We start from the raw sequence: 21,180 nt of genomic DNA, 5'->3' as shown, positions 1-21,180 counted from the left end.
AAACTCACCCTCAAATGGAGGTAGCTGAAAATGTGTTGCTGGAAAAGTGCAGCAGGTCAGGCAGCATCCAAGGAGCAGGAGAATTGACATTTCGGGCATGAGCCCTTCTTCAGGAGGTAGGCCAAGGGATAATGGCCAGCCTGGCATCATGGGTAGCTGCCATGATGTCAGAGATGTCATTGTCATAGCATAGGTTGCCAGACCCCTACGTAAGATATATCATCAGGGGTAGGCGGGAGAGACTGGGAGAGAAAGAAAGAGGGAGGGAGAGAGAGAAAGAGGGAGGGAAAGAAAGAGAGAGAAAGAAATAGGGAGAGAGATGAAGAGAGAAAGAGTGAGAGAGAAAGACAAAGGGAAAGAGAAAGAGATATAAAGAAAGAAGGAGAGAGAGAGGAATCAGGAGAATGAGTTATCACCTTCTTGCGAGAAGACCAGGAATTCAAGGGAAAAACAAAAACTGTTACCACAAAAGACTGAAAAATATCACAGGTTCCACACCATGAAGGTTTGCTGTCTCTGCTTCTCCATTCTCCAGAATGGCTTTGATATCAGTAAATCATTCTCATCAATGATGGATACTTCCCTTATTTGACTGGTTTAATAATGCATCAAACCTAAAATGCTGCTTTCTTAACAAACTCAACATAACTGGGCTGAGAGGTGGCAAATTGAGTATAATGTGAAAAATGTGAGGTGATTCACTTTGGAAGGAGTAGCAGGAATGCAGAGTACTGGGCGGATGGTAAGATTCTTGGTAGTGTGAATGAGCAGAGAGATCTTGGTGTCCAGGTACATAGATCCCTGAAAGTTGCCCCGCAGGTTGATAGGGCTGTTAAGAAGGCCATTATGGTGTGTAAGCTTATATGGTAGAGAGATTGAGTTTCGGAACCATGAGGTCATGCTGCAGCTGTACAAAACTCTGGAGTATTGCATTCAGTTCTGGTCATTGCATTATAGGAAGGATATGGAAGGTTTGGAAAGGGTTCAGAGGAGATTTACTAGGATGTTACCTGATTTGGAGGGAAAATCTTACAAGGAAAGGTTGAGCGACTTGAGGCTGTTTTCGTTAGAGAGTAGAAAGTTGAGAAGTGACTTAATTGAGACATACAAGATAATCAGATGGTTAGATCGGGTAGACAGTGAGAGCCTTTTTCCTTGGATTGAATTGGCTAGCATGAGGGGGAATAGCTTTAAATTGAGGGGTGGTAGATATAGGACAGTTGTCAGAGGTAGTTTCTTTACTCAGAGAATAGTAGGGGTGTGGAAGACCCTGCCTGCAACAGTAGTAGATTCACCAACTTTAAGGGCATTTAATGGCTATTGGATAGGTATATGGATGAGAATGGAATAGTGTAGGTTAGATGGGCTTCCGATTGGTTTCACAGGGCACTGCAACATCGAGGGCCGAAGGGCCTTTGCTGCGCTGTAATGTTCTATGTTCTATTATCTAAACATGGTTGACTGCTATATTAGATAACTGTGACAACAAAACCCCAAAATCTAACAGCACGGAACTCATAAAATGAGTTTTTTGCCCAGCACAGCTATGATGATACATCTGGTGCCCTATTGAGCTGTAAATTTTCTGCTTCTTCTGGAGTAAGTTGTAAAATCACAAACTGATGTACAGCAACAGAGTGAACATTCAGGCAGAATATTAACAATGGTTTTACTCAAAGTGTTGAACCTCTGGCTAAAGATACTGCCTTGTCTCTTGTTTTGTTTGGTAAAGAGTGCAGGTCAGCTGATCCCTTTGGTTGAAGCGTCAATAACAAGGGACCATAATTTTATGGTGAGGCAGGCTGTCTGGAGAGGATTTCAGGAAAAAATATTTTCATCCAGAGAGTGGTGGGGATCTGGAATGTACTGCGAGGGAGGGCAGTTGAGTTAGGAAACCTCACAATCTTTCAAAAGTGGATAAAGACCTGAAAACATCATAACAAAGCTATGAACTGAGTGACAGTAGTGTAGACAGGTCAGCAAAAATGCAATGGGCTGAAGGGTCTCATTAACAGAGGTGGGTACTGCAGATGCTGGAGATGAGATTCTAGATTAGAGTGGTGCTTGAAAAGCACAGCAGGTCAGGCAGCATCTGAGGAGCAGGAAAGCCCTTCTTCAGGAAAGGCTTTTTCCCTAAATGTCGATTTTCCTGCTCCTCAGATGCTGCCTGTCCTGCTGTGCTTTTCCAGCACCACTCTAATCTTGACGCTGAAGGGTCTCATTTCTGACTCCAAGCATATGATTCAATTAAATTGATGATGAGGCTGAGGGAAGTATCTTATGTACTGTGTGGTACCTGGAGCTTGCTGTCTCCGATCTCTGCCATTGATCAATGCATGAGAACATTGATTCATGGCTAAAATATTGTATATATAATAAAATGTTGTGTATCTTAGAACAGTACTCATGTGGAACTCTGCTAAACCATCTCTTAATTTATTCTGAAGCGAGATGGTGAAGTAGGAAACCAGGCATAAATCTTTTCTTTAATGTTTAACTTATCTGCAGAATGTGAAATTATAAGTGTATGCCTCCTCCCAACAATCTGTCTTTTTTTTTCCTCTTTTTTTTCTTTTTTTTAAGATACAAGGTGTACAAATCTTTATTCGGTTTCCACCACCAGGAAGAAAAGAAACACCCGAGTGGCCAGTGACAAGCACTGCCCTTCTCATCAAAAGGCAATGCTGTGTGATCAAACAGTGAAGGGGAGGGCAGGGATTAAATCAAAATAGAGTTGGAGGAGGAAATAATACACTCCACTCCCTGCGGCGCCCAACTCTCCCTGAACAACTCCAGGGTGTCGGTGAAGACCGTGTGCTCCTTCTCCAAGGACACCCAGGCTCTAAAGTAAGCTCGGAAGAGGGGCAGGCAGTCGGCCCTAATGACCCCCTTCACAGCCCGCTGCCCGGACCTGTTTATGGCCAGTTTGGCCAGGCCCAGGAGCAGACCCACAAGGAGGTCTTCAGACTTGCCCTCCCTCCTCCGTACTGGGTGACAATCTGTCTTTATATTTGCTCAAAGTATTTAATCAATTAATGCCCTCTACCAGTACACCCTTAACCTTAGTAATTAACAATTAACTTGCCCCTATGCATCAACTCTGACTTTCAAAGTACCTCCTCTTAAAATATCCCATCCCTGTTTTCAAACCCTTCCAGGACTTCACTTCTCCCCATCTCTCAAGATCCCTGTGCTCCTCCAACTCTGGCAAATGGTCAATAACCCAATTGCTTAACTCCACTATTATTGATCATTGCTCCAGTTATCATGGCCCAGAATTGTGGGATTCTACGAACATAGGAACAGTAACAGATGACAACCTTTAAAGTTGAACATTATTTCTTTAATTTTCTGCCTTTATATTCTATGTTTTTGGTTTATTTTTCTGTCAATCTGAACAGAAGGTGTAGCTCTATTTAAGTAATTTGTTTTTATTCATTTTGTAATGACACTAGATTGTGGCGACAAAACACTTTTCACTGTATTTTCCCAAGTACATGTGACAATAAAATCATTCATTCATTCAATTGGAGGATTCTAGGAACCTAGGGACATCAGTTGATGAGAATAATTCCTGCGATGAGAGTTATCCTATAATGAAAAGTTGAATAGACTGGGCCTATCTCCTCAGGATAAGGATAAGGAGTGATTTCACTGCAATTTATAAGAATCTCAAGAGACTATACAGGGTAGATATTGAGAGGTTTCACGCCTGGTTGGAGAGTCTAGACTGAGATGAGGTGGAATTTTCCACTACTCCCACTGTAAAGGAGTGGTAGCGGTGCACTGATACATTGTAATTATTACAACCTCTCTTGATAAATGTACTGGGGCAGTTTAACATGAGGTGAGAATGCTTGTAAAAACAATAATTTGGGACAAATGTAACAGTTATTTAGACAATGTGAATTAATTAAGGATAGCCAACATAGATTTACAAAAAGCGAGCCACTTAATTTGTTTGATTCAATTTTTTTTGATGAAGTAACAGACAGGTTTGATGAGGGTATGTGGGTGATGTGTCTTATAATTACATAATTACAGGCTTCTCAGAAGAGTTAAAGGCAACTGAATGAAAGAGAGAGTGGAAACTTGGTCACAACATTACCTGAGTGACAGTAAACAGTGAAGAATGACCAACAGTTGTTAATTGGACTGTATGAAGTTATACAGTGAGGCTCCTCATGGGTTAATGCTAGACCACTGCTTTTATTCATCTGCATGAATGACCTAGACTTGGATGTACAGAAGCACAATTTCAATATTTGCAGATTGCACCAAATTTAGAAGCATCATGACCGGTGAGAAAGATAATGATAGACTTCAAGAGGACATAGACCAGCAAGTGGAATGGACCAGTGGCAGTAAAAAAGTGTGAAGTGATATATTTTAATAGGAAGAACAAGCAGTTTAATACAATAAAGGATACAATTTGAAAGGAAACCTAGGAGCAGAGGAACCAAGGGAATATGTAGACAAATAATTGAAGGTAGCAAGGCCAAGAGAACTTTATAAATAAAAGCAGAAGAGTGCAAACCCAGCAAAATTATGGTGAACCTTACAAAGCATCAGTTTAATCTCAGTTGGAATATTGTGTTCAACTCTGGGCACCAGACTTTAGAAAGAATGAGACAGTATTGGGGAGGTGGCAGAAATAATTTACTCGTATGGTTCCAGGGACGAGGGACTTAAGTTATATGAATGGATTGGACAGAGTGGGACTATTCATCTTGGAGAAGATATAATTGAGAGATCTGATAGAGTTGTTCAAAGTCATATGGGATCCATATAGAACAGGTGGAGAAAAACAGTTCCCATTGGTGGAAGGTCGAGAACCAAAGATCATTGATTTAAGGTGAAAGGTGGACTGCAGTGGTTCAAGAAGGCAGCTCACCACCACCTTTTCAAGGGCAATTAGGGATGGGTAATAAATGCTGGCCCAGTCAGCGACACCCACATCTTACAAATTAATTTTTTAAAAAATGAAAGGAACCAATGATAACAAGTGAGAATGTTCTGTTTGTCAATGAATAGTTAGGATTTGCAATGCACTGACTGGGCATGTGGTGGCAGCAGGTTCAGCTGAGGTCTTCAAAAGAGATTTGGATAACTTAAAGAAAACATAATGAGGGTTATCAGGAAAGGCAGGGGAGTGAGACGAGACGAATTGCTCTAGCAGAGCCTGCACAGACACAATGGACTGAATGGCTGCCTTCAACCCTGTAACCATTCTATCATTTTATGAATTTCTTCACTTAGTGGCTTGTGAATGCTTGGAATTCTCTGCCAAAGAGAGAGAGGAGAATACATGATTAGCTATATAGTACATTCAAGGCTGAGTTGGATGGATGGTTCTACTCTTGGGAGAATCAAGAAATGAGTTGCAGGCAGGAAAGTGGATTGAACTTGAAGATCAGCCATGTTTTTGTTGAATGGTGGCACTGGTTTGAGGGGCTGAATGGCCTTCCTCTGTCCTTGTTTCTTATATTCTTATGTTTTTATCCCTGAATAACTTTGTTTAACTCAAATCCATTAATCTCAAAGTTAAAGTGAACAATTGATTGAATATTATATGCCATTTGCTGAAGAGAGTTCTTGTTTGATTATGTTCCTGTGGAAAGCCTTGGGACATTGAACGATGTTAAAAGCACTAAGTAAATGCAAATTGCGATAGTAGGAACTGTGATCATTGAAATTGTGATCAGTTTAGCAAAAATTAAAATTTATGTTGATGTTATTTTGTCATTCCCATGGCTACTGGTATTGTGTTCATTAAAACCGAGTGAGATTACATAAGAACAAAAGGGAGATCTTCCCAGCCAACAATGAGTTACAATAGCTAATCAAGGAAGTCTCAGTCATAATTGCACTTGGCACCAAGCTGTCTTGACTACTCCCAGTACAAACTCTCATTACAATAGCAATGACAGGATATTTGCAAATGGAGGCAGGATCTGATGGTAGCCTCTATCTCCTTGCAAAGCCTTCTGGGAGAAAAATAAGACCTTGTGTGACCTTATTTTCCCCTTCCCCTCACCCCACAAGTTCCCACTTCCTATTGATTCCTAATGAATATCAGAGACCATCCATCCTGGCATTCCTTACTCATGCTTACTTGTTTCAAGCATGAATCTCGTCACTGTATGACCTTTGAATTGATGAGGTATCACAGCTGATTACAGTGTTGCCCTTACTTAACTTAAATTGGAACTTCTCAGCAGGAATGCACTTCCTTTTCCCCCTTGATCAGCAAGGCCCAGAGTTGAGTTGCTCCATCCTCAGCTCTGAATGCCAGAGATCAGCCCAGCCCCACAACCCTGAGCCTCCTGATGTAAATTTCGCTAAGGAACCCACTGCTTGTTGCATTTACTTTCCTGGCAAGCTCTGAAAGAATACAGTTTAGGGAGTTGCCCCTTCCCTCTCTCTCTGTTGGTAGAGGAATGAACATAGTTGGAGAAGACCAAATGCTGTCAGCTTGAAAGAGGGTGTGGGGAAAAAAAACTGCCAGGTCAAAGGAAGGGAGGAGAAGAAGAAAAAAACAAATGCAAAGATGGATGAAGACTCAGTACCCCTGTGGAGTTGTGCCTGGTTTAACATTGCTGAGCTGGGTCCTGAGAGGGTGAAATGTCTGTTTGAAATAGAGCAGTCAGAACACCGAAGTGGACGAGTGAGTGCTGTGGTATCACTGATAGTTTGAGCCATCTTTCCCTTTTTTCCTTTCATGTAGATTGTTATTTTAATGCAGTGTAGTAGCATGGAATTCTCTACTAGAGAGGGAGCTCAGTCTTTGAATATGTTTAAGGTAGAGATTGATGGGTTTCTGATTATCATTGGGACAATGGGGTTGGGGTGATTGCATAAATGTTATCATGTGGAAACAGGCTGTTCTGCACAATTACTCGACGTCTAGCCCTACTGAAAACAGATTACTTCAAAGTCTTGAGCACACAGTCTAGGTTGGTGAAGGGCTGACGAAGAGCGTATGCCCAAAACATCGATTCTCCTGCTCCTCGGATGCTGCGTGACCTGCTGTGCCTATCCAGCAGCCCACTCTCGATCAGCCGTGGTTGCATTGAACGGTGGGGGGGCAGACTCAATGGGCTGAACAGCCTACTCCTGTTCCTTCATTCCAATGTTGCTTTGGAATCAAACAAGGAATCCAGTGCCTGTGCAGAAATCTGCCACAGTTGGCACTAAGATAAAAAATAGGAAAGAAGCACTCACATTTAAGGAGTGCATTTCTCAAACTCAGGATATCGTAAAACCTTTTCCAGCCAATTATTATAGTGATTGTTGTAATGTAGGAATCATATTCACCAATCAGGACACAGGAAGTTCCCACAGGCGGCAATGTGATATCAGCCAGATAATCTGATCTAGTGATGTTGGGTGAAGGATAAATATTTTATCCTTGTAGCGCCATGAGAACTTTTTCATCTATTTGAGAGGCCTTGGGTTGCCATCTCTTCTGACAGACAGTGCCACTGGCAATGCAACACTCCCTCAGTACTGTGCCTGACCTCGTCCCGAGAGTGTGGTGCTGGAAAAGCACAGCAGGTCAGGCAGCATTCCAAGGAGCAGGAAAATCGACATTTTGGGCATAAGCCCTTCCTCAACCTAGACTGTGTGCTCGAGACTTTGAAGTACTGTGTTTTCCATAAGGCTAGATGTAGGTTAAATAATCGTCAGGATATCATGACAATTGTTTTCTACATCTTCAAATAATGATATGGAACCTTTAGACAGTCCAGCAAAAGGCAACACTTCCAACAGAGCCCTGCAGTGATGAGTCAAGATTATATGTTTAAATCTTGCAGTTGGACAATGTAAAATTAACATTTCAATTTGCAATGTGAATTCAATATTTTTCTCACATAAACAAGCCTCCATAGTTGCCTAAATTAAAGCAGCACCAATTTTATGCTTTCATTAACTAGTTTTCACATAAGATTTCATGTTGACTGCAGCAATTCTAGAAGGTGGTCCAACACCACCTCCACAAGGGCAATTAGGGGTTAGACATAACTGCTGGCCTAGCCAGTGACACCCGCATCCCCTAATGAACAAAACAAAGCAATAAAGTTGCATAAATGTTATCATGTAGAAACAGGCCATTCTGCACAATCAGCGTTAATGGTCCACATAAGCATCCTTCCATTTTCACCTAACTCTATCAATGTGATTTTAACATTCTTTTCTCATTTAGCTTTATTGAGCTTCCCCTTCTATTCACCTCAGCTATTTCCAGTGGTAGCAAAATCTGCATTCTCACCACTCTCTGGGTAAAGAGGTTTCTCCTCAGTTCTGATTTGGAGGTGCCGGTGTTGGACTAGGGTGTACAAAGTTAAAAATCACATGACACTAGGTTATAGTCCAACAGGTTTAATTGGAAGCACTAGCTTTCAGAGTGCTGCTCCTTCATCAGGTGCTGAAGGAGCGGCGCTCTGAAAGCTAGTGTGCTCCCAATTAAACCTGTTGGACTATAGCCTGGTGTTGTGTGATTTTTTTTTTACTCTCCTCAGTTCCTAATCGGATTTATTAGTGACTGACTGATAATTATTAACATTAACTTTGCCCCCACCCCAAAGGGAAACCTGATCTTTGTCGACACCCACTTTTATAATCTTAAAACCCTGCATGAGATTGCCCCTCAGCTGTCTCTACTGTAGATCAAACAGCAGATCGTGTCAGTTTACTGATTACAATATGTAAGACCTGAGTGGGCTAGTTGGCTACTGCATGCCAAAGGTTTACAAGCCATGATGTGGAGGTGCTGGTGTTGGACTGGGGTGGACAAAGTTAAAAATCACACAACACCAGGTTATAGTCCAACAGGTTTATTTGGAAGTAGAAACTTTCAGAGCGCTACTCCATCATCAGGTAGCCAGTGGGACAGGATCATAGGACACAGAATTTATAGTAAAAGCTCAAAATGGCATACAACAGATTCAATGTATATAAATGAAAGCTGTTCATCAATTGACAACTTTTTCAACACTCAAAGTATTCTTTTTATAAGCTTTGGCCAGACCTTGCTGGCTTTCTACATTGGCAAAAAAAAAAGCAAGATTGATCCAACATCTTCAATAATGAATAAATCAGCTTTGACGTCATTGTCTTGGATGAACATTGGTAATTTTCTGCTTCCTTCTGAACCAGAAGGACAGAAAACAATTACATTTTAAAAGCACTCTGTTTCATTGACAAACTGTGCCAAAGCACTGTCGGCATTAAATTACTTTTGGAATGCAGTTTCGAGAGTAACTATAAAGTCACTCAATGGTCACTCCGTCTGTGTTTTCATTGCTCCTTTGTGGAGGCTGGAATCTGGAAGTTTGGGTAATGCACACGTGGAATTAAACTCAAGACTATTAAATTTTGCCTCTTGTAAAATAAAAGGCTGCGTGATGGAGATGATTGAATAATTCCCCTGTCACATCAGACTTAATGTGCATGAAACCACACACTCTAAGTGCTGGAATTGTTTCACACACTTAATTTGTGTGAAGCAACTTTCTTCCGCTTACGGAGGAAGAATTCTGTATCATGTAGCCATGCATCAAGGAGGTCTTGTGATGGATCGGGCAGCTCATCTGTCTTTTAGTCCACAGGTTTCAAATTCCATCCCAGAAGATGTTGACTAAGGAAGGTGTGCTAACCTCATGGCCAGGTGGTTTGACTATCAATCTGCAAAAACCTTACAATATGACCAATGGCAGGTTGTAAGAGCGAAAGAGATTCCTAAGATGGAAAGGAAATTGGAGTCTCTACGAACACCATCCAGGCACCACACATGTAGAAGTGCATGTTGTCACTAAGTCCTGTTGGGAGTAGGGTGTAGTTTACTCAGATCATTGGAGAGATGCCGTGGCCCAGTTTTGTGCCAAAACCCCAGGGTTTGATTGGCATCCTGGCTGGGGCAGATGAGGCACTTGCCTCCTTGCCCTGCCTCTGGAGAACATGACAACACTGTGTACTTGGACCTTCCCTCAGACAGAGAACTGCAGAAGAAGATCATGTAACTATCCTCCACTCACTGTATTTCTCCGGAGATTATAATTCCACTGGTTTGTAGAGGCTCTGGTGCAGCTTCAGCCTTAACTTTAATTAAAATTGCAAGTCACATCCTGTCTCTAAATGTTAATTTAGTGGAGTTAATATTTGCTCTGAAGCTGGAATAGCTGAGCACTAGCCCTGACACTTCTGTGAATGTAATAATTGTATAACAAACACCTTTTGGGTCTTGCAAAGTCCACACCTAATTCCTTGTGTTACGAAGAATAACATTAGTATTGCCGCAAAGATACTCTGCTGGGCAGTTTATTATCCAAGAATTGAGAGGGACATCTTTAACAGTCAGAGAAAATCTTAAGAAACATTAGGAGAAAGCTTCTGAAACACTCTAGTGAGGTTTAGAAGTCAGCAGGTAAGCCGAGAGCAGAGCAAAGATGAATAGCCATGGTCTTTTTCCCAGGATAGGGGAGACCAAAACTAGAAGCTTATGTTTAAGGTGAGAGGGGAAAGATTTGGAAGAGACCTGAGGGGTAGCTTTTTCATGCAGAGGGTGATATGTATGTGGAATGAGCTGCTAGAGCAAGTTATAGAGGTGAGTACAATTACAACATTTAAAAGACATCTGGATCGGTACACAAATAGGAAGGGTTTAGCAGGATATGGGCCAAAAGCTGGCAAGTTATTTCCACTGGACTTGTTTAGTTTGGGAAACTTGGTCAGTATGGATCAGTTGGACCAAAGGGTCTGTTTCTGTGCTGTATGACTCTATAACAGTGTGACTCTATGACTCTGCTGCCTGTATTGTAATTCACAGCAAGTTGGTTCATCCAGTGACAAGCTTGATAAAACTGAACCAGAACGTGCACACGTGAACACATTAAACACCACAGCCAACAAGTTTGATCTATCCTAGCCCGAATGTGCTTTGTTTGGACATACAAATGTATGAATTAGGAGCAGGAGTAGACCATTCAATCAGATCACATCTCAACTCTATTTCCCTGTCTACCTCTGATAGCCTTCCATGGCCTTGGGAATGGGAAATCTATCTCACTCACTTGTAAATCATTCCATAGCTTTGCCCCACTGCTACCTAAGGGTGAGAGTTTGACAGATTCCTGACACTGTGAAAAAAAAGGATTCCTCCTCATCTCCATCTAAAATTTCTACTTTTTAAACTGCATTCCCTCATGCTAGTCTTTCCCATTGGAGAAACATCTTTTTCAAAACCACCCTGTTAAATCCCCTCAGGAGTTTTATGTTTCATTAAGATCACTTCTCATTTTTCCAAACTCCAATGAATACAGGATCTAATCTATCCAACCTTCAGTCAGAGGATAGCTTCCTCATATCAGGAGAGGCAACTCATCTCATAGATTGCCCAGTATAACTTAACAGTGATCTTAATAGAGTGTAGAATAGGGTCAGATGCCTGACCTAAACTCACCCCCAAACTACAAGGTCAGGATTCCAATCTGTGATAATTATTCACACTGAGAGGAATTCCATGTACTAAACAGCAGCTTGAGAGTTGGGAGGTGTCCAAGTCCACGTTGATTCCATTCAGAATGTTTTAAACTACTCATCTCAGTTTGATCGCTGCCCATTCCAAGTATAAACTCCACTTGGGGTGCTTCACAGCGCCAGGGACCTGCGTTCGATTCCAGCTTCGGGCGACTGTCTGTGTGGAGTTTGCACATTCTCTACGTGTCTGCGTGGGTTTCCTCTGGGTGCTCCGGTTTCCTCCCATAGTCCCAAAATTTGCAGATTAGGTGGATTGACCTTGCGAAATTGCCAGTAGTGTCCAGCGAAGTGCAAGCTAGGTGGATTAGCCATGGAAAATGCAGGGGTAAGGTAGAGACGTGGGTTGGAGTGGGATGCTCTTCGGTGGGGGGGGGGGGAGGGGGGGAGGGGTTGGTGTGGACTCAATGCGCAAATGTCCTCTTTCTGTGCTATAGGCATTCTATGATTTAGAGTGGGTGAATGAGAGATGTGGTCCTTGAAAAGCAACTTTTACATTTCATTCAAGCTTTTCATCCTCACTTGAAATTCAAGCTCCCTGTTGCTTGTGAACTTTGTGCAAGTTCATCTGTGTGAGTCCTTAAAGTAAGAGCTTGCATCCGTCCCCTCCCCCCCACCTCCCCCCCACCACCACCACCTTCGTTGGCCTTTTGAGTAAACGGTTCTCACGGATGATGGATGCTGGTGCTTGTGATGTTTGATTGGTGATCCCTTGAGTTAATGGCTGGGTCCCCGCCTGGTGGACATTACACGCTTGCTGTGTGGTTCAGGCTGCTCAGATTCCAGAGCTAAAAAGAGGCGAGTGGGTCTGGATTAACACAACTGCTACACCTCCACCCATTCACCCAGGGATGACTTATAGTAATCCCTGCATCTCAAGTTGAACGAATGCATTTGCAGTAGCAGAAGTTTCTGTTCATTCCCAATCCACCCTTGTACAATGTAGCACTTTTGATTTTAGAATCTGCCACGGAAAATCCATTGATAGATCCTTTATCCCTCCTTTTCTCAATCAAAGGGTTAGGAGGAAACCAATAATTAATATTTTTATTTTCTTCTTGAAACAACAAGCTTCCACTATGAAAAACTAATTTCAAATACTGTGTCCTTCAAACAAAACATTACAAAATTGCCAAAATGTCCAGTGGATAGAAAAACCAAGTAATCCCATCCCGTAATCAGTTAAACACTCAAGTAAAAGCAAAGTGCTGTGGATGCTAGCAATGGCTTTAGGCTGGCACTGTGGCTTAGTGGTTAGCACTACTGCCTCACAGCACCAGGGACTGGGTTTGATTCTAGCCTTGGGCAACTGTCTATGTGGAGTTTGCACATTCGCCCTGTGTCTGGGTGGGTTTGTTCCAGTTTCCTCCTACTGTCCAAGTATGTGCAGGTTAGGTGGATTGACCATGCTAAATTGTCCAGAGATGTGCAAGATTGCTGGATTAGCCATGGGAAATGCAGGGTTACAGGGATAGGGTGGGTCTGACTCGATGGGCCAAATGGCCTATGTCCACACTGTAAGGATTCTATTTTTCCATCTGAAATAAAAACAAAACGTGTTGGAGAAACTCAACAGATCTGGCAGTGTCTGCAGAGAGAGTGAAATAGAATTAATGTTTCAAGTCCAATGTTTGTGTTCTTCTTTCTCAACACTTCCCGTTTTTATTGCTATAAAGGGTACACGAGTATTTCGTGGAATTGACGATTTAAATGAGCTCTATCTGAGGAGCTGAAGTTGATCAAAGGAATTCATAGGATAGAGAGTGAGATAAATTATTTCTTCTCAGTGGGCAGAGTCCAGAGTAAGGAGGCATAAGATCAGGGATGCCCTCATAAGAATGGGGTACAATGCTCAACTCATTGACAGCCAGTTCCGATGCGCCACAGCAAGGAATCATAATGACCTCCTCAGGAGACAGACACGCGCTACAACTGACAGGGTACCCTTCGTTATCCAGTACTTCCCAGGAGCTGAAAAACTACGCCATGTTCTTCGTGACCTGCAACACATTATCAATGAGGATGAGCACCTCACCATACCTCCACTGCTCACCTGTAAACAACTGCCAAACCTCAAATGGATCATTGTTCGTAGCAAGCTTCCTGGCTTTCAGAACAACTCCATACAACCCCGTCACGGTAGGTGCTGCAACACTGTGTCAGAGTGTGGACATGGACACCACAATTACACGTGGGGACACCTCCCACCATGTACTCATATGACTCAGACAATGTTGTCTACCATACGCTGCAGGCAAGATGCCCTGAGGCATGGTACATTGGTGAAACCGAGCAAAGAATACAGCAACAGATGAATAGGCACTGCACAACAATCAACAGACAGGTGTTTTCCCTCCCAGTCGGAGAACACTTCAGCGGTCCAGGACATTTGACCATTCTTCAAGGTGGACTTTGGGACAGGCAGCAGTGAAAAGTGGCTGAGCAGAGGCTGATAGCTAAGTTCGGTACCCTAGGGAGGGCCTCAACTGGGACCTTGGGTTCATGTCACATTACAGGTGATCACCATTGCACTATACACACACACAGACACTCCAAAACATACACAGACACACAGAGGCACTCCTATACACACACATACACAGATACACGTATACACAGACATGCACACAGACACTCACACACACTCCTATAGACACACACTCCCACACTCACACATGTAGCCTCTCACAGACTTAGACCACTTTACACTGACGCACACACATATACGCGCTCTCACAGGCACTCACAATCCCCCACCCCAGACACACACACACACTCCTACAAACACACACTCCCATGCTCACACATGCACCCTCTCACAGACTTAGACACTTTACACTCACATACAAACACATATACACGCTCTCTCACATTCACAACCCCACACCCCAGACACACACACATACACACACACACACACACATATATACATTTGTGGGGTGAATTTGTACTTGCAGAGTTACAATGTACTTTGCTCAAAAACTGCATGAATCCATGTAAGACTCTGTTAACTCACTTTTTAGATTAGAATCAGTCTAAACATTATGGCACAGACAGAGAACACAGGGGGCTAACACCTTCAACATAATATCTGGCTGACACCAATTGTTACAGTTAACCTGAGAATGTAACTTTTTAAAAAAGTTTTGTGATTTACATAAGAAAGAAGTAAAACTATCATGATCATTCCAGCAGATGAAAAACTCAACCGACAATCAAGATATTTTTCAAAGTATAATTTCAGTTACATCACACTGTAAACTTTTGCTATAAATTTTCTGTCTTACAATTGTGTACTCCACAACCACCTGATGAAGGAGCAGCGCTCCGAAAGCTAGTGCTTCCAATTAAACCTGTTGGACTATAACCTGGTGTTGTGTGATTTTTAACTTTGTACACCCCAGTCCAACACTGGCATCTCCAAATCGGATCAACATTGGAGTGAGATCTTGCAAGAATCAGGAAACATTTCTTCATGCCAAGCATAGTGGATCCCTCGAGCTCTCTCCCCTAAATAAGATCAGGGTCAATCGAAATGGTCAAGACTAACATCAATAGAGTTCTGTTGGAAATGGATTTTAAGGGACACAGAACAAAGGCAGACGACTGTATTTTAGTTACAGATCAACCATAACAAAATTGAAATAAAAACAGAATGCTGGAAATGCTGGTAATGCTGGCATTGACCATGAAGAGAAATAAACAGAATTAATTTAGTTTAGATTACTTACAGTGTGGAAACAGGCCCTTTGGCCCAACAAGTCCACACCGACCCGCCGAAGCGCACTCACCCAGACCCATTCCCCTACATATAACCCTGCACCCAACACTACGGGCAATTTAGCATGGCCAATTCACCTAACCTGCACATTTTTGGACTGTGAGAGGAAACCAGAGCACCCGGCGGAAACGTGGGAGGAAACCCACGCAGACACGGGGAGAATGTGCAAACTCCACACAGTGAGTCGCCTGAGGCGGGAATTGAACCCGGGTCGCTGGCGCTGTGAGGCAGCAGTGCTAACCACTGTGCCACCATGCCGCCCAGGTGCTGGTAAATGGGCCTAGATCAGGTTAGGATATCTGGTTGGCATGGACGAGTTGGACCAAAGGGTTTGTTTCCATATTGTACGTCTCTATGACTCGATAATGTTTGAATCAACTCCTCCTCAGCATGATCTACTTCAAGGTTGAAATAGGTTCAAACAGCTGACCTATTCCTGCTTCAATGTTCCTGTAGCTCGGGTTCAGAATTTGCCAATGTGGAAGCACTGAATAGAGAGAGCAGATTGATAAGGCAGGGAGCCCAGATAGACAAAGAGATGACCAGAGAAAGTCAGGCAGACAAAATGATTCTTGATAGTAAGCCAGGGAAGGAAAGAAGCTTGAAAAATGATAGTGGGGGATTTGATCGGGTGAAAATGGGTTGGCTCTGCTGAAAGCAACCCCTGTCATGACAGGAACTGGGGTGTGGGGGTGAGTAAGCGACAAGGAAGAAGCTTCTCGTGCTCTAAAATGATTAAACTCGATATTGCGTCCTGAGAGCTGTAAGGCAGAAGACGTAATGTTGTTCCTCCAGCTTGCATTGAGTCTCGCTGGAGCACTGCAGCAAGCCTGAGGTGTTGGCCAGGGAACATGGTGCTGTGTTGAAGTGGCAGGCAATGGGAAGATCAGGGTCATTTTTACTGACAGAACGGGGGGTGTTCCGCAAAGCGGTCACCCAATCTGTATTTGCTTCCCAATGTAGAGGAAACCTGATGAGATGTTTGGTCAGATGATCAAAAATATGGAAAAGAGATAAAATATTTTAAGGAACATCTTACAAAGGATCCAAGTGACGATGTTTAGGGATGGAATTTTAGCTCCTGAGCTGTAAGGAGAGGCTAGAGAAACTCAAGTTGTTTTCTCTGGAGCAGCAGAGGCTGAGGGGAGACTTGATTGAAGTCTATAAAATTATGAGAAGCATAGATAGGATTGATAGTCAGAATCTTTTTTCCAGAGTTGAGACATCTAATACTACAGGACATACATTTAAGGTGAGAGGGGGATCTTCGGAGGAGGTGTGTGGGGGGCAGGTTTCTTACACAGAGAGTGGTAGGTGTCTGGAACACGGGTGGTAGTGGAGGCAGATACAATAGGGGATTTTAAGAGACTTTTAGATAAGCACATGAGTATGCAAGGAATGGAGGAAGATGGACCAAGGGCAGGCAGAAGGGATTGGTTAAATTTGATGTCACGCTCGGCACAACATCGTGGGCCGAAGGGCTCATTCCTGTGCTGTACTGTTCAATGTTCTACATTCTAATTGGGGATAATTTGAAGGCAGAGTCTTTCACAGCACTGTGATCTATCTATAGATTATAATATAGAAAGCCTTACATTTCCGTAGCATCTTTTACAAGCACTTACAGCCAATGAAGCAGATTCACTGTTGCAATGCAAGAAACACAGCAGTCTATGTAAGCACAGCAAGCTCCCACAAACAGCAATATAAAACCTCAAAATTACTAATTCTCTTGCTGGAAATGTGACACTGCCTCTGTTTACACTATGTATTTTCATGGTCATTGTACATATGGATTTCAGACAAAGCTGGGACAGCACTGATGTGTGCTATAGGACAAATGTCGAACAAGCTGCTGACAGTTATTGCCTGGGAGTAGCCCACCTGGGCAGGTCCCTATAAGCTTGATGGTGCCCAAACAGGAAGTGGATGTCAGGGAAGAAAGAGAGGGGTAGAGGCATCTAGCCTGGGATTCCAAAGACTAAGGACCTGTTGAGTTGACAGCACAGTGTCAATGGGGGAGCGATAGACATCAGAGATATGCCAGAGGCTAGAATTGGAGAGCTTTGAGATTTTGGTGGGTTCTAGATTTGGAGCAAGCTGGAGTCATGGTGGGATAGGAATCAGTGGGTAAAACTGCCACAATATCAGGATCTGGACAACAGAGAGACTGTCCTAAGATGGGATCTTTTTTATGCTCAGAGACAGGATTCACTTCTAAATGTAACATGTGGTATCCACACTGCTTTAAGAGTTGAAGTCTGGAAGCCATTTGTCTGTTTACGAGGCTGTTTTTTCAAAATATGTCTGGAAAAACATCCATCACCTGCATCATCTGCTGGCTGTTTATTTACCCACCTCCCTCTTAACTATCACTCAGACCGCAAATTGATCGTTGCTGCGTTTAAAAACAACCTGTGTTGTTAGCTTAAAAGAATAGCCGCTTTCTGTGGGGCAAGACCTTGAGTGGACTGAGAAGAAAATATTCCTCTCTCTGTGTACAGAGATAGATTGAATGCAAAAGGAATTTATTATAAGGACACTCAGGCCACTGTTGGAATATGTTGGAATTTATTATAAGGACACTCAGGCCACTGTTGGAATCCTGGTCTCCCTCCTATCGGAAGGATGTTGTGAAACTAGAAAGGGTTCTGAAAAGATTTACAAGGACATTGCCAGGGTTGGAGGGTTTGAACTTTAGGCTGGGGCTATTTTCCCTGGAGCGTCAGAAGGGTGACCTTATAGAGATTTATAAAATCATGAGGACCATGGATAGAATAAATAGGTCTTTTCCCTGGGGAGGGGTGTCCAGAACTAGAGGGCATAGGTTTAGGGTGCACGAAGAAAATTTTAAAAGGGACCTAAGGGGCAACCTTTTCATGCAGAGGGTGGTGCATGTATGGAATGAGCTGCCAGAGGAAGTGATGGAGGCTGGTACAATTACAACATTTAAAAGGCATTTGGATGGGTATATGAATGGGAAGTGTTTAGAGGGATATGGGCCAAATGCTGGCAAATGGGACTAGGTTAGGTTAGGATATCTGAATGAGTTGGACCAAAGGGTCTGTTTCTGTGCTGTACACCTCTAAGACTGTATGACACTCTTTGTGAACTTCTCAGCATGAGTGTTCTTGGCTTGGGAGCAATCCTTCATGCCCACTCCTAGCTTAGATTAGATTAGATTCCCTACTGTACAGAAACAGGGCCTATGACCCAACAAGTCCACACCAACTCCTTGAAGAGTAATCCAACCAGACCCATTACCCTACCGAATATTTACCCTGACTCATGCACCTAACACAATGGGCAATTTAGCATGGCCAATTTACCTGACCTGCACATCTTTGGATTGTGGGAGGAAACCAGAGCACCTGGAGGAAACACATGCAGATACGGGGAGAATGTGCAAACTCCACACAGTCGGCCAAGGCAGGAATTGAACCCAGATCCCTGGTGCTGTGAGGCAGTAGTGCCACCGTGCCGCCCTCAACCTGAGATCTTGAAAAGTAACCTACAATGAATGTTACTGGAGTTATGCGTGGCCCAGGCTGGGTCAAGGAAACTGGTTTCCCTCCCAAGCAGCATTGTTGAACATATTAGTATTGCTGAGTATCTTGTAGCTCTCATGCTGTTGTGTTGCACACAGATCATTGCAGTTACTTTCTCGACTGGTCATGCTCAGATTTCAAGTCACAATTTCTAGGTTGCAAGACCAGTTATCAGATTCTATTAAAAGCAAAATACTGTAGCTGCTGCAAGTTTGAAACAACAACAGAAATTACTGCAGAAACTTAGCAGGTCTGGCAGCATCAGTGGAGAGAAATAGAGTTAACATTGTGAGTGTTGGGTGAATGGAGGGCGATGAATACTGAGTTGAGCTCCATGGCAAAATTCCTAACACACATAAATGTCAGCAGAGCTCCACACTAAAGGTCCTAATTTGTAAGTACTATCCCTTCATTATCCTGAGCAGATAACTTTGAAAGGGGCAGAAACAATGAGATAAATCAAGAGCTCAGGGTTTTAAACATGGTCTTTACAAATATGAAGGCTAGGGTTAGGCAGGTTGAAGGATCATATTGGTGCAAAATACCCAGTTTGTGAATCTCAGGAAGAGGAAGAAGCTGCTGGACTGTTGAATTTGTTCTGTCCGCGACATAGACTCAATGAGGTAAATCCTTGACTTTGATATTAAGTCAGCAGCCTATCTGACATCTCTCCCTGTTTGTATTTCCTTTGGTTTCAATAGGGGGAAATGTGAAACTTGCAGCTGACACACTTACACTTTTGAGCAAAGTCATAATCTCCTGTAATTTTTGATATTCTCTGCAGCCTGAGATAACTGTGAGCAAAGTTACCCTGCGCATTCTTAAAGATGTCAAATTCCACCCCTGCTATTTCAGCAGAGCTGATGAACCATTTAGAATAAAGCAGTGAGAGATGAATTTGATATGTATTGACCAATTGGATATTAATTTCTAGCTTTGTAGATTATGGTACAGTAAAAGCGTGAGACATATCCAGAGCCAGTATTGGGACCGCAAAGCGAGTGCCAGACTGTCAGAGAGTCAATCAGATATGTGAAGACAGGAGTGTGTCAAAGCTGGACAGTGCTTCCAAGATTATTCAATCCATACAGAGAACAAATATTCAGAAAATTCAAATTATTTCCAGGGATAAAAAATAGGAGGCAAGTATACAGCAAACTCATGGTACACTGATGACACAATGACACTTGCAGAGTCAGAAAAAAACCAAACAAAATATTTTTAAGTTTGATGAAAACCAAAAGTTTAGAATATGGATTGCGTATGAATACCAGAAAGTCAAAAACAATCATGTCAGTAGGACTGCTTTTGAAAAAAAAACACCAGTGAAGATTGAAGTGGATAGTATCGCACTGAAACAAGTTAATAATTTTACCTATTTACAACAAGTGGTAAGAGTACATGGCAGATATGACGCAGATGTTTGAAGAAGAAGAGAAGTAGTCAGAAGTAATTCTGTGAAGTTGAGAAACATATTAGCAACATGAAAACTCAAACTTGCAACAAGCAAACACTCATCAGATGCGATTTTCCTGTTGGCCTCAGAAACATTGCCAATAAGTAAAGATCCCTGGAAGAAAATAGATGTCTCTGAAATGTGGATGCTTGAGATTTCCCAGAGATCATTAGACAGCTGAAGAGTTGCTAGAAAATGCGAGAGCAAAATGGATTCTAAAAATCCTGGAAACCTAATGTCAGTACCTTGGCCATTAGATCTGAGTTGGAAGGGAGAAAGTGGGGGACAGCAGACGGGTCAGAACAGGAGTAGCTGGTATGATGGATGTCACAGATGAACTACAGTGGTTGTGTGAAATGACACAAGACAGAGGAGCATTGCATAATGTGACAACTGATCTAATGGTAGGAGGAGCTCAGAAACATCACCTCAGCATCCACCCTGTCCATCCCCCTCAGCATCTTAGATGTTTCAACCTGATCATCTTTCATTCTCTGATCTTGGGGCCTTGCCTGCTCATGAGACACCCTCTTCCTCCCAGTGAACCTGTTTGGAACTGTTTCCAATGCAGGTATCTTCACCCTACCAGAATGGGACAGTTTCTCTGATGGAATCACCAGTCCAATGAATGCCAAAGGCACATGGTCCTGGAAGATTCTTGGCTGTACTTAATTGAGAAAGCACTGCTTTAGAAAGATGACAGCATACTGCAATCGAGCCCAGCACAGAGTGAATCAGCCAGAGTCCTGACTGTGATCCAGTGATCCCTGGAATGTCTGATAGTGCTGGGACCAATAGCAATGTTACACCATCCACATTCTCCAAGCCGCACCAACACCAAATGTTTGTGGCTGAATCTC

Source organism: Chiloscyllium punctatum, chromosome 37 (genome assembly GCF_047496795.1).
Source record: "Chiloscyllium punctatum isolate Juve2018m chromosome 37, sChiPun1.3, whole genome shotgun sequence".
Lineage (NCBI taxonomy): Eukaryota > Metazoa > Chordata > Chondrichthyes > Orectolobiformes > Hemiscylliidae > Chiloscyllium > Chiloscyllium punctatum.
Note: the sequence above shows the minus strand (reverse complement) of the source record.